Source organism: Myotis lucifugus, unplaced genomic scaffold (assembly GCF_000147115.1).
Source record: "Myotis lucifugus unplaced genomic scaffold, Myoluc2.0 scaffold_0, whole genome shotgun sequence".
NCBI lineage: Eukaryota > Metazoa > Chordata > Mammalia > Chiroptera > Vespertilionidae > Myotis > Myotis lucifugus.
This window is the reverse complement of record NW_005871048.1, coordinates 38993865-39008816: the sequence shown is the minus strand read 5'-3', so window position 1 is coordinate 39008816 and position 14952 is coordinate 38993865.

Below are 14952 nucleotides of genomic sequence, written 5' to 3'. Positions count from 1 at the left end.
ATTTCTACCTTAAGAATATTCTATTGTGGTAAATGGCATAAAAAACTTGGAAGCTATGTCCTCACTCCCAAGTTCCCAACCAAATATTTCCTTACAGACCCCTTGCATTCCCTTTTTTCTTACTGTAGCAAAATACACATGACAAAACTTACCATTTTAATGTGTAAATTTGGTGACAGAACACTCATAATGTGTACAGACATCTCCACTATCTTGTTCTAAAATACTTTTATCACCCCGAAAGAAGGCCTGATGCCTATTAAGTAGTATTTACTGTTCTTCCCTACTCCTGCCTCCCGGTAACCACTATTTGTTGTCTGTCTCTATGAATTTTGTCTGTTCTGGTTACTTCACATAAACAAACTCATACAATATGTGGCTTTTTCTGTCCGGCTTCTTTCTCATAACATGATATTTTCAAGGTTTATCCATGTTGTAGCATGTACTAGTACTTCATTCCCTTTTGTGGCTGGATAATATTCCATTATGTGGATATACCATATTTAGTTTATCTATTGATCAGTTGAGAGATATTTGAGTTGTATCTACCTTTTGCCTATTGGGAATAGTGCTGCTATGAACATTTGTGTACAAGTTTTTGTTTGAACCTTTTTTTAGTGGTGTTTTTTTTGGGGGGTGGGGTGCGGTACTTATGAGTGTGTGGAATTGCTGGGTCATATGGTAGTCTACATTTAACTTATTGAGGAATTGCCCAACATTTTCAACAGCAACTATACAATTTTATATTCCCACCAAAAATTAGAGGGTTTGAATTTCTCTACATCCTCATCACACTTGTGATTTTGTTTTGTTTTAATTATAGCCATCCTCATGAGTGTGAAGTGGTATCTCACTGGTTCTGACTTATGTTTCCCTAGTGACTAATGACATTGAGCCCATTTTCAAGAGCTTGTTCATTTTTATACCTTCTTTGGAGAAATATCTACTCATATACTTTGTCCATTGTTTAACTGATTGGTTTCTTGTTGCTGAGCTGGAATAGTTCTTTATGTGTTCTGGATATTAGACTCTTATATCAGATATATGATTTGCAAATATTTTCTCCCTTCTGTGGGTTATGTTTTTGCTCTCTTGGTAGTGTCCTTCGATGCACAAAATCTTTCATTTTGAGAAAATCCAATTTGTCTATTTTTTTCTTTTGCATATACTTTTGTCATCTTGCATTCATGTTTAATTTGCAGAGCAGAATAATTTAAATACTTATACCTGATTATCACTCCCCTGCTTAACACCTTCAATACTTTCCCATTGCACTTAAAATAAAATCTAAAATCCTCTCCATGGACTACAAGGCTCTGCATAATGTGGCCCCTGTCTTTCTCTTTAGTCTCACTTCCCTCACTTTCTTTGTTCTCAGTTTCTCAAGCATGGCCGGCTCTCATTAATCCCAGGACCTTCTTACACGTCACGGTTCCTGCCTGGAAGGGCCGCCCTCACCTCCTCTGTGTTTAGCTCATTTCGATTCATCCTTTAGGTTAAGTGTCACCTCCTTAGGAGCCTTCCTTAATCCCTGGCCCCGAACTTGTTCCAGCTTGTGAGAGGTGGACTTTTACAAGCTGGATGTTAAACAGCCATTATTAGAAATTAAATTATAAAAACACAATTAAACGCAGTATACGAAAACAAATGTAATTAACACTGACACTCATTACATCCTAATTATTTTATTACATTGCACAATTACCCATGCTCCTGAGGCCATGTGTGAGTACAGCGTACTGGTCTGCTCCTGTGCATCTCGGTGCGGCTCTTGCTCTGCTGACAGAGATGCTATCAGCCGTGGTGGAGCGCTGAGCGAAGGCTGCATGCGGTTTTTTTGAGCAGGTGTTACCATTTACCAGCACACCACCATCCCGTCTCCCATTACCTGCTGGCTCAGCACCCGGCACTTTTCGGTTTGTGTTTCCCATGCTTGTAATCTTTTACTATTTGAAATAGTGTTTAATGTCTGTGTTTCTCACAAGAAAGTGAAGTTTATGAGGGAGGCACTGGGGTACTTGTTGCTCCCTATTGATCTCTGTATTCCCAGCACCCAGCGTAGCTCTTAGCACATGATAAATTCCTAGTAATTTTGTTGCCAGATTGTCAACAAGGCCCAAGAAACAACCTCCAACATTTTAAATATAGATGGATTGATGGCAGGGATTCTAGGAGAGTATGGAATTTTCCATTTCACTGACTGGGCTATCTTGAGGAATTAAATATTGATGATCATTTAATTATGTTCTAAAGTTTACCAGGCTTAAACCTTTCTTTGATGCCTTTTCAATCAAGGGATGGCCAAAGGCGATTTTCACCTTGGCTCTCTGTACAGGCAAACCCGGCATACCGGTTTCCTAATGTGGGTTTGCAGTGCGTAGCTCCGACCTCTGCCCGTCTCCACACAGTGCTCGTTCTCCCCTTGTATTTTCTCACTGGTCTTTCTTTAAGGCCCTCGTTCGTATTTGATTAAGGGCCCACCCTGCTCCAGTATGACCTCGTCTAACTCATATCAACAACGACCCTATTTCCAAACAAGGTCACACTCTGAGGTACTGGGGGTTAGGACCTTAACATGTCTTTTTTGGAGACACAATCCAACCCTTAACATCCTGCACGCATTTCCCGTTTCACACAGTGCATGTCCAGTGCGTTACAACCAACTGGACCCAGCAGGTTGCAGCTGGTCTATGCAGCTTCATGGGATCAGTCTATGGGGCAGGCTCTTTGCTTTCTCTTCCTCCAAAACTTGCCTTCGCTCTCAGAGGAGGGAGTCCCCAGGACTTCAACGTGACCCCAAGCCCAAATACAATCATTATGCTTTTTTGTTTGAGGATTTAAAGAAAACAACCCCAGGATTTAACTGCCAGGGACTGGGAGCCGGCATCAAGGCACACAGGTGCACTTCGCGGCTCTTGGCTGGGATATCTGAGAAGAGGGAGTGATATCTGTACCGACCCCACGGAAGCATGGAAGCGCCGACAGTGATCACAACCCTCAGGACACCACCGTGAGTGACACAGGAGTCGGGGAGAGCGAGGCCCAGCTCTCCCAGAAGGCATTTCTCTACAGAAGCAGATTGTGTTTCTACATCCCTCTGGGGATATTTGCCTTCAGTAAGCATCGATATAGATTTAGTGATTGTAGAGCTAGAAAGATCCACATAAGTTATTTGAAACACTTTTATTTTATAAAACCAGGAGTATGGGCTCCCTCCTGGTTGGGTGCTCAGGCCCCGGCTCTGCCAGCAGCGTGAGGTCCAGGGCTGCAATGACCAGATCTTCCCTCTGTTCAAACTAAAGGTTCAAACCCGAGGCCAAGGGTGGCCCTGGCTGGTGTGGCTCAGTTCGTTGGAGCATGGTCCCGTACACCAAAAGGTCACAGGTTTGATTCCCAGTCAGGGCACATACCCAGGTTGGGGGTTCGATCTCTGGTCACGGTGTATATGGGCGGCAACCAATCAATGTTTCTCTCTCACATTGATGTTTCTCTTTCTCCATCCCCCACCTTCCTCTCTCTCTTAAAATCAATAAAAACATCCTCCGGTGAGGATTTTTTTAAAAAAATCTAAGGGAGGACTATAGAGAGTGGACAAAGGGGCAGAGGACCTCATGATTTCCTTGTTATACTGTACTTCAAAGAGTGTCATTTAGCATGTTATTTAGAATTATGAAGGCAAGTATAAAAAATACAGTGAAAAGATTTGAAGATGATTGTTTCTGGGGAGTGGAAATTCTTCCATCAGGAAGGCGTTGGGGAGGTGACTGATATTTTTTGTTTTAACCCTGTACTTCTATTTGATTTTTTAAAACTTTATTCATGTATTACATGGCCTACAAAGTTTACAAACACCAAACACAACCCTGGTCCACATTCTTCCCTGCTCCCACAAGAGGTAAGAGCGTGACTGCTGTAGGAGGTCAGAGGGGCAGCTCAGGTCCAGAGCACGGCCTGCCAGCCTTGTGGGTCTGGACCTGACATCAAGGGATGCCCACCCCCTGAACACTAGAGCGCCCCGTGTAATATATGAGAGAGACTGTGCCAGAGGTCAGTTATAGTTACCGTGAGAAAGGTAACTGTCAAGGATGATTGGAAACTATGTTAGCAAGCAGGCACCTTGTCTTCTTAATAGAGAAACATACTAGAGGAGACTTATTACGTCGAGAAGTCTCATTACATTCAGAGGGTTGCTTGATAAAGAGGGAATCCAATGACAGGCCTTATACAGGCCTCAGAAATGTTTCAGTGAGACCACGATAGCCGGGTGACTCACCCTGCTCCTTTAATAGCTACCAGAGACCAGCAAGCTCTTTCTGTAAAGGGCAAGATACGCAATGTCCTCAGCTTTGCAGGCCACCTCTGCTGCAATGAGTCAACTCGGCTGTCACAGAGCTGCCTGGGTGGCATGTAAGTGAGCTGCAGAACTTTACCTGGATACCTGCAGACAAGGGCTAAGCCAGCACTGCCTGCCAGACAGGCTGGGAGGCTGACAAGTACCAACTCTCCTGTCTCTAACTTTCTCCATTTCAGTAATTTTTTATAATGTCTTTAAACTCTGAGAGAGAAAAACTGACCTGATGTTAGTCCTAGATGATAGCACCTGCATTAGGTCAATGGAAACATCGTAAAGCCAACAGCTGATCAGCTCCCAAGTCAGCCTGCATGCAAATCATTGGGGGGGGGGGGTGGTATTTTTCATAGAGGCCGTGGGGCACACCAACAAGGAATGTATGTTCTTGGGCCTTTCAGAGAGAGCAGAAATTCCTTTCTTCCTCCCCGAGCCTCTGTGGTTTTGGTCATTATTGTTACATCCTCTTTGTCTTAAATGGTATCCATTTGAGATACAGCATTATAAGCACCCTGTGGGCATGCAGCTTTCCTCTGAAAAGCATTGGCTGTGTTTGTGATCATTGGGAGAAAAAGGCTGCCTGCATCCAGTGTGAACTAGTGTTGAGCTGGAACATACAAAACGTACAACTGATGAACTGCATTCGCAGAGAGGAGCGACCTGGGCTCTGTCTGCAGGGAAAGAGCCCTGCGCACACTGAAGGGTGTCAGGGCCAACACTTGCTAAGATGCTTCCTACACTCAGCCGCGGCCTCAGGAGAGGGCGCGGTGCTATTATTATACCGATTATCAAAGCCATTTTCCTTTTTTTAAAATATATTTTATTGATTTTTTTACAGAGAGGAAGGGAGAGAGATAGAGAGTTAGAAACATCGATGAGAGAGAAACATCGACCAGCTGCCTCCTGCACATCCCCTACTGGGGACGTGCCCGCAACCCAGGTACATGCCCCTGACCGGAATCGAACCCGGGACCTTTCAATCCGCAGGCCGACGCTCTATCCACTGAGCCAAACCGGTTTCGGCACAAAGCCATTTTCCTTATCCCCTCAGAGTCATAGAGTCCAAAACGTAACGTCAGAGAAATGGCACGGGGCCAGGTAATTCAGGAATGGGAATTGCTCACTTTTCCTAATCCCCAGTATTAATTGCACAAACCTTTGCCTGGGATGTTATCCTGGGGTTACCCAGGCTGTGTTTTGAACCAGTGACTCCCTTTTAGGAATTCGTATTCTATTGGCCCAGAGGACTGGCTTCTCACGGCTCTCTGGGCCCAATGGGACTTGTAAACCTGAAGGGATTTAGACCATTCACGTACTCACTAACCAGCCAGGTGCTCTGTGAAAAGAAAATGTGTTTATTTAAGAAATATCTATTTTGTACTCACTGTGTGCTAGACATTGTTCTAAGTGGTAGGAACTTTGTTGTTAAAACAAAATCCATGCCTCACTCTAATGGAATGTAAATCATCTGGGACACAGTGAGGGAACAAACAAAAGAAACAAATAGACAATGAGTCAGGAGGCGATAAGAGCTATTAAGAAAAATAATGTAGAACAAAGGGATAGAGACTTCCAGGTTTGGGAGGGATTGGTATGTTGGTGAGGTGGGATGGCCAGGGAAGCCTTCTTGGAAGCAGTGATATTTGAGCAAAGACTTAACTGTGAGAGAGGAAGCCATGTGGATACAGAGGGAGGAGTGTTGCAGGCAAAGGGAACAGGGACTGCAAAGGCCCGGGCGGGGAAGGGGGCAGGGGGAGGGATGCGGTCAGTCTCAACAGTAGCCATGGGATACAATTTACAAAGGCCACGGAGCGATGACGCGGAAATGCAGGTGCCGTTGGAAGAAGTTACTGCTTACAGTTCCTGAGGACAGTGGGCCAGGTGGGGAAGAAACAGATTTGGTCAGGAAGCAGAAGTGGAGAGAAGGGATGCCCAGCCCAGAGCCATGACAGGTTTCCAAAGGAAAGGGAGGCAGGGCAGAAGAAACAGCTGACTGGCTAGTTTGAATAATATTGGTGGCTGTGGCTACAAAGGTGACCTCTAGTGGCTTGGTACCTGGCCCTGGGCTAGTTTAGGGCAGGGGACATACTGGCTGGGTATGTGAGTAAGATAAGGAGGTGGTTCAGACCATGGGCTGCAGTTCTCAGGGGGAGATGTAAGCAACTTTGAGTGTTAGTTTGGCTCTATGATGAGTAGATGCCAAACAGACAAATACAGACTCTAAAAAAACACAGAACATGATCGTGTAGGGCCTTGCAGATCAGGTTAAAATTCCTAGAGTGCACAAGCTGGGTGTACCCGGGAGTGGCAGGAATCCTTCCACTCACCACAGACGGGTTCACTAACTACAGTGGCTACTGTGACAATCACCAAGGTGAGCACCAACTGCTCATACTCAGTTTTTCAGGTAAGATTCCCACCTATTTCCTGATTTCTTTTAGGCTAATTTGTGCAGCTGGTTACAAGTCTGATCTGATCACTCCTGGTGTTATTTGGTATGTGTTGATTTTTCATTCAAGTCCGATTTTTTGTTTCTGTTCCAAGAAAATAACGGCAGAATTTGTACCGATGGGCTTCCTAGAGCAAGATGGATGATGGCCCAGATGCCAGGGGGTCTGTTCATCTTGATTTGTCATTAAGCATTCATTTCATGGAAGAATGCTTCCTGAGGTTATTGCTCACATACAAGGACAATCTAAGATCCATTCCGTGAACTTACAGATGCTTTTTTAAAAATTGAAGAGGTTATCTCACAGCCTGGCTTTCTGACCGGCTCTGTCTTTTGTGTTCATTTGTTTTCACTGCAATTAAAAACCACAGCAATTATCCAAATATGCAAAAAACTGAACTGGCAAGACTAATGTTTGAATATTGGAAAATAAACATTTTGCTTTCCACTTGCTGTATTCCAGCTTATTTAATCTGCTTAGAGCAATAAGGCAACATAAATTATGTTTTCCAAGAGCTGCCTCAGCTCAGGTGACCAAGAAAAGTCAGTTGTAGATTCAGTCACAGAAAGCTCAGAATTTCATTCATTTGGCAAATAATTAATGGGCCTTTGCACACAAAGAGAGCATAGCACTAAATGAAACAAACTTGGTCCCTGCTCTCATGGAATTTAAGTCTACTGGGGAGACAGACGTCTAAAAAGGAGAAACACCTGCCCTAGTCGGTTTGGCTCAGTGGATAGAGCATCAGCCTGTGGATTGAAGAGTCCCGGGTTCAATTCTGGTCAAGGACACATGTCTGGGTTGCAGGCTTGATACCCAGTAGGGGGGTGTGCAGGAGGCAGCCAATCAATGACTCTCTCTCTCATCATTGTGTTTCTATCTCTCTTTCCTTCTAAACTTCCTCTCTGAAATCATATATATATATATATATATATATATATATATATATATATATATAAAATAAATAAAAAGAAAAATGAAAAACACCTATTACATATATAATTATAAGTTGTGATACATGCCATAAAGGAAAAGTAAGGAGAGGGGAATATGATTTAGACTGTGGAGGAGGTATCTAAGGAGGCCTCTTTGAGGACAGGTTGTTTGACCAGGGACTTAAAAGATAGACAGGAATGTCCAAGTCAGTGGCATAGAATTCCATTTCATTATGCTAAAACATTCTGTAGGTCAGGATTTCAAACCAGGCCTGGTGGCAATGGCCTATTTCCGCTCCACAGTGTTTAGGATCTCAGCTAAGAAAATGTGCATGCATATCTGGGAATAACTCAAACAGCTCGGGCTGGAATCATTTCTAGATTCCTCACGCACATGGCTGGTGCTGTATTGGGCTGAATAGTGGCTCCAAAGAGATGTGTCAAATCCCCAGCACCTGTGAATATGACCGTATTTGCAAAAAGGGTCTTTGTAGATGTGATCAAGTTAAAGATCCTGAGGTGAGATCATCCTGAATTTAGGGAGGGTCCTAACACCAATAACCTGTGTCCTTGTGAGAGAGAGGAGCGTTAGGGAGAGGAGAATCACAGGGACGGTGATGTGAAGATGGATGCAGAGACTGGGGTGTCTACACGCTGGGGAGCACCAAGGATTACTGGCTACCACCAGAAACTAGGAGAGAGGAGTGGAACGGATTCTCCCTCCAAGACCAGAAGGAAGCAGCACTGCCAACCCCTTGATTTCAGACTTCTGGCAGACTTCAGAGCTGCAAGAGGATGAATTTCTGTTGTTTTAAGCCATCAAGTTTGTGGTAATTTATGATGGCAGCCACAGGAAACGAATATAGGCATCTAGGCTGAGAGGACTCAGAGGATGAAGCAGCTCCCTGTGGCCTCCTGATGTGGTTTCAGCTTCTCACAGTGTGGTGACCAAGAGCATGACTGTCAAGAGACCAGCAGAAGCTGTAGAAGACACGTTAAAATCACCTCCATCACAATTAGATTCAAGGAGAAGGAGTATAGACCTCATGTCTCAGTCAGAGGTGTGTCAAAGAGTTTGTGACCAGGTTCTGAAACACCTCAAGGCATTGGCCACTTGTAGCAGGGAGTAGAGTGTTCACAACCTGTACTGTCCGTGCTGGCAGCCACGTGTCCTGTACTACTTAAATGTAAATGCATCTAAGATGAAATAAAATGAGAAATTCGGTTCCTCAGACACAGGAGCTACATTTCAAGCACTCATGTGCTGAACTAGAGAAGAGTGGCATAAAATGAAACTGCTCACACAAGACCTTACTGAATATTTAAAGGAGTTTGTATTTTATTCTAAGTGAGCTAGAACGTGCCTAATATGTTGCTTTGTATTTTGGATATTGATGAGAGGACTGAAAAGAAACAAATTCATTGTGGTTTGTTGGTATATTTGTTAGTAAAAGGTTTGCTATAAGAGACGGAATCCAAAAATAACAAAGGTTTAACCAAATTAGAAATCTATTTCTCTCTCAGTTTACATGAATGCAGGCTGCTATGGTGACTCTACAATAATCAGGAACCCAGGATCTTGGTTGAGGTTTCTACCTTATTATCTAAGATGTCTGCTTTGGTCCAGCTATTGTATCTGCTTTGCAGCTAGTAGAAGGGAGAAAGGGGGAGATGGAGAGCTGTTGCCCCTCACATCCAGGATGACCTCACCTCCAGATCCTTAACTTAATTACGTCTGCAAAAGCAATCTCCAAATAAAGTCATATTCACAGTTATGGGGTGAGGGCTTGGACATCCACTCAATTTAAAGACATGTCTCAGAAAGTTACACATTAAACTTCCACTACATCTTATTGGCCATAACTTTGTCATATGGCCACATCTACCTTGCAAGGGAGGCTGGGAAATATAATCTTTATTCTGGAAGCATGTGCTCAGCTAAAAAGGAGGGTTCTATTACTATGGAGGAAGCCAAGATGAGCTAGCAGGGACAGCAACTATCAATCTCTGTCATTATCATGTGCACTTAAGCATTTCCCACTAGACCCTGAGTTCCTGCAGGAGAGGGGCCAGTCTTATATCTTAGACCCCCAGCACCTAGCATATAATAACTCATCACTGATGATGTGCTGACTTGCATGCTTCCTCAATTGTAAGGTTGTTTTTAATTCCAACACTTTTTTTCCAGAAAGATTTATTTCCTAGAAGCCACACCCTCTCTTCCCCTCCACTTGCTGGGAGCCTGAGGGGACTTTTCTCCAGTCTCCATGCCGAGAATCTGGTGGGGCTCCTGGAGATGAACAAAAGTGTAGGAGCCCCATAGACACTCCGCATCCCCACCCCTGGAACTTCTAATTCTCAAGCTCCTTTACCCTGAGCCGCCAGCAATTTGTCACTTACAGTTGAAGTGTTGCAACCGTACTGGCCCCAGCTGTGGACTCCTGCTCCTGGTAAGGTGATCCTCTGTGTTTGCCCGTCTCTCCGATTCTCAGGGTAACGGTCGCCTTGTGACTTCAGTTCTCTGAGTTGTTGATTTTCAGTTTGTTCAACTTTTTTCTTATTGATGCAGTGATGTAGGAAAGAGATAAATTGATAGGGGGGGACACAAAAGAGAGAGAAAAGGTGAGGAACAGCCAGGAGAGGCAGGAAACACAAGGAGCTCCACCTTCCTACAGCCACCCACTTCCATCCGGCCACCCAATTCCTACTGCCCTTCAGCCTCCACAATGGCGGTTTCAACTTTGATTGTTCATTAGGATCTCCTGGGAGCTTTTGTAACTCCCTGCACCGTCTCCTTAATTAGCAGCACCTGAGGGGGCTCCAACGTGCAATTGCTGTTGAGAACCTGTGATCTGATGGTTGCTACTCAAAGGGTGGCACACGGACTAGCAGCGCTGCACCACCGGGGCTTATTAGAAAGGCAGCTCTCAAGCCCTCGCCCAGATCTACCAGACCTTATTTGCATTTTAATAAGATCCACGTGTGATTTCTATGAGATGATCTTCCTATACCCGCTGGTCCTCATGAAGAAGACAGCTCCCTGGACAGTGTGATGTGAGCCAGGTTTCCTGTTGACCACATGATGACAAGGAGAAGTCCAAAGCAGCCAGCGTAGCTGGTGTGCCTGCTGTGATTTCCCAAGGACAATATATTTGAAATGGAGAGAATTTGATCTTTCAACAGGGGTAGGGGCCCTTTAGTCTGAAACACCAATACTGGATTCATTAACTTCAGGATTCACAAGAGTAAAACACTCTAATTGAATAAATTATCATCTAAGAGTTAGGGTTAACTTAGAGGCTGGGGTTAGAAGCAGGCAAAAGAGACTTAAAGTGGAAAAGCAGATAAAGTACAGGGCCAAGAGGAATGACCACTGCTGGTAAGCGAGTGAGGGGAGGAAGACCAGAGGTCGGCAGTTCAGCGGGGAGGAGGAGCCCACAGTGAAGCTGGTGGACTCACGCAGGAATGCCAAAGTGGGCACTGGAGAGGAAATTCGATGAATAGTCCCAAATACTAACTCCCCCTGAACCACACGGATGCAGTCACTCAACCCTGGCTTACTGTTACATAAGCTCTGGTTGCCACCTTCCCTACAAGATCTCAGTACTTTGTGGAATAAATAACAGGTTTACATCAGGCACTTGACTGCTCACCGGGACAGGTGCATAAAGCACAGGTGAAGTGCAGCGGTAAGAACCTGGGCTGTGGAGCCACATAGCCTGAATTCCGATCTCAGCTCCGCCACTTACTAGCTAGTAACTTTGTGCAAGTCAGCTGACCTCCTTGGAGTCCTTCCTCATCTACAAAATAAGAATGATACTGGCAACCACCTCATAATGTAAATACAGAAAGGATGTGAAGCAAAGAGCACCAAGCCTGGCACAGTGAGATACAGACACATACACATGTACGCACACATATACATGGTATATTATTGAGCATAGTACAAGTGTATGCTGGACAATATACACAGGAGCTGGGGCCTGATTCTCCTGACTCTTTCTGTTTGAGGGTTGTCCACCATTCCATGTTACCTGTCTCGGTTCCTTCAAGAGCACTCAATGAGAGTGAGAACACTTAGAAAGTGATCTTAACCAAATCATTGTGCAGACCTTGTTGGGTCCTGATTTCAAGAAATTGTGGATCCAAAGACATATTAGGTGTGATAATGGCATGGTGGTATGTGAAAAATATTTGACCATTTTGACCTGCAGAAACAGTAATTCCATGTGGCTCAAATATGAACAAAACAGGCACCTGTCCAGCACTTTCTTGCTCACCCAGACCAGAACATAAAGCACAGATAGAGTACAGGGACCAAGTGAAATAATGTGATGTCTGGGATTTTTAAAAAATATATATATTTTTATTGATTTCAGAAAGGAAGGGAGGGGGAGAGAAACATCAATGATGAGAAAGAATCATTGGTCAGCTGCCCCCTGCACACCCGACACTGGGAATCGATCTTGCAACCAGGGCATGTGCCCTGACTGGGAATTGAACTGTGACCTTCTGGTTTATAGGTCAATGCTGGGATCTTCTTTTAAAACTAGAGTCCCAGTGTATGAAATTTGTGCACTGGTAGAGACCCTAATGGCTCCCGGCTGCCAGCCAGGTACTCCCTCCCTTCCCTCAGCTGGCCCTGCCCACTGGTTGAACTCCCTGACAGCCTGGTCAAGGGGACAATTTGCAAACTATGCTTTTATTATATAGGATATTCCTGAGGAACAAAAGGGAGGAGGTATAAACAGATAAAACAAGATCGTCAAAATATTAATAATGGTGAGGCTGGGTGGTGAGAATGTGGGGTTTCATCATACCATCCTCTCTACTTTTGTGTTTGTTCGAAACTTTCCATAATAAAAAAAATTATTTTAAAGTTTTGTTTGATGCTTTTTGACTGTGTGTCAGTATTTATGACTGTGGCAGAAACCCAATTCAATCTTGCTTAAGCCAAAGGAGGAATTTAATTGGGCTGTGTAATTGACCAGAGGGCAGGGTGGAGCTGGGCCCGAGAAAGACTGGATTCACTGCCTGAATACCTTGACATCTTCTGTCCTTCTCTAGTTCTTGGTGCGTTAACTTCCTCAGCTGATACAAACTTGTCCAGATGGTGTGGTAGAGCTGCCCACAGCTAGTAGGCCCATATCCTTGGGCTTTGTAATAAGAGAGGAACAAGCAGTTCTTATCCCAACATGTGCCCACTCCATAGACCAGTCCCTGTGGCTGTGGCTGTGAGGGTCTGTCATTGGCCCACCCCGGTCACCTGACCACATCTGCAGCCGGAAAGGCTGTTTTCTGAAGACTCTGGAGAGGGAGAAGGGCTGAGCAGACAGAAACAATAGCCACCCTTATAAGGTTTCCAGTTATTTGCACTAGCTATTAGATTACAAGCAGTCTTTGATCACAGATCACGACTTTTTCCTTCCCAGTTGTTTGTTTTCTCTCCAGTTTTTACTGTAACGTTTTATAGACCTGGCCCCAAGGCTTGTGCAAAAAATAATTAGCAGTTTCCACCTCTTCCCCCATTTTCCTTCCTTGGAGGCAAATATTTTCAACTCTCTGAACTGGATCTTTTGGTCTTACTTCCACATATATAAATGGCATCCTTATATTGCTATACTTGGTTTTGCAATCTGAGGCATTATCCACTGATTCCCACTATGGGAGATGATCTTGAGGTCTTTCACACACACATCCACACTCCCCACCCCACTTATTTGTCCTTTCTACGCCCCCGCCCAAGTTCCCAATAGTATCATATTGAGAAGATCAATATTTAACATTTACATGCTAGATTTTACATGATAACATTACAGGATTATGACTGTGCAAACACTATCTCCAGCTGAGCCACTGCTCTACAACTTTTTGTTCTCCTTTGAGTTCATAAGTTTTTCCCATTGACATTCAGTCCCTAATTGTCCAATGGTCCAATTTTCCTCTAAAAAGGCACATTCAGATTTATGAGGTCTCTGAAGCTGTCTGACCCACTCTGAACTGGTCGCCACCCCTGCCAGTACCCAGGTCCCATCCTGGGGTGTCCCTTCACCACCACCTTAGGGTCCTCTTTCCTTATTTCCTGCAGAATTGGTATTACTAATGACAATTAGCGAAACTACCTATAAAGCTGGATTAATAATAACCCCGAATAAAAATAACTAGTAGTCATTAAGACTCTATTAAATCATGGGTGAAGTTATTGCAATGAAACTCACCTGTTGCATGTAGCTATTTAAAACAAAATAATTAAAAATACTATTAAAAAATGGGAACTAATACCCTTTAGGCAGATACATTTGTTAAATTTTCTTGGTCCAATTTTTTTTTTCAGTATCCACCCACGGTTGAAGTAAGAACTTGAAAGTATTTATGAGATGACACATAATTCTGTATCTGTTTCACACTGGCATTCCTGTAATGGCTTGAAATAGTGAAGAGTTAGAATGATATGGCTCTCTGATTTATCTTTTCAAACATTTTTTTTAGGACTATCACATTGAAATGCTCATGAAATATTCCATCTGGGTAGAGTCTGTCTCACCAGCATACATTTTTGCTTAATAAAATTAACACATGGATCTCAACTTGAGACTTCACCACTGTAATTTCAGGTTAACTGCACCCCCAAAATACATTTGTTTTTATTACATTTTATAACATAGTTCCAAATAAGGCAGTGATTTGGTAAAAAATAAGTTTGGGGGACTTAAAGTAATGGAAATGCATCAACTTTAGTAATTTTTCAGAAAATAGAGTTAGCCAATAATGTAGAAAGGTATATAAGGCAAGGCATATACAATATTTCTGAACTTCTGATGACAGCATTACACTGTCTGAAGGTATGTAAGCCTGTTGCAATATTTGGTGCTTTTTAAATGCTAACTTGACCTAATGTTTACAATGTTGAAGAAATGATTTTCAGGAAAGATATCCTAACAGTAGTTCTCAAAGTGTGTCCAGAACAGCATTAGCCTAGTCTGGGAACTTATTAGAGATGCAAATTCTCCTCTCCCTTGACTCATCCCACTTCATGAGAAAGCGGGGGGGGGGGGGGGGGGGGGGGGGGGGGGGAAATGTGTTTAAAGGGCCCCCTCCGGCCCCCCCGGGGTTTTTTTGGCGAAAAAAGTTTTGGAAACCCCTTCCCAAAAAAAAATTTTTTAAATTAGGGGTTTTAAAGAATTTTTTTTTGGAACCAAAAATTGAAAAAAAGGAAAGG